This window comes from Arachis duranensis, chromosome 8, assembly GCF_000817695.3.
Source record: "Arachis duranensis cultivar V14167 chromosome 8, aradu.V14167.gnm2.J7QH, whole genome shotgun sequence".
In the NCBI taxonomy this organism is placed as follows: domain Eukaryota; kingdom Viridiplantae; phylum Streptophyta; class Magnoliopsida; order Fabales; family Fabaceae; genus Arachis; species Arachis duranensis.
Window position 1 is genome coordinate 5,161,474 of NC_029779.3, and position 297 is coordinate 5,161,770.

A 297-nucleotide genomic window follows, 5' to 3' on the forward strand; every position below is an offset into this window, starting at 1 on the left:
CTAAGATAATTGGTGCAGAAATCCACTTCTGGGGCCCACTTGGTGTGTGCTGGGGCTGAGACTAAAGCTTTCCACGTGTAGAGGCCTTTCTTGGCGTTAAACTCCAGGTTATGACGTGTTTTGGGCGTTCAACTTCGGATCATGACGTTTTTCTGGCGTTTAACTCCAGACAGCAGCATGAACTTGGCGTTTAACGCCAAGTTACGTTGTCTATCCTTGCGCAAAGTATGGACTATTATATATTGCTGGAAAGCCCTGGATGTCTACTTTCCAACGCCGTTGAGAGCACGCCAATTA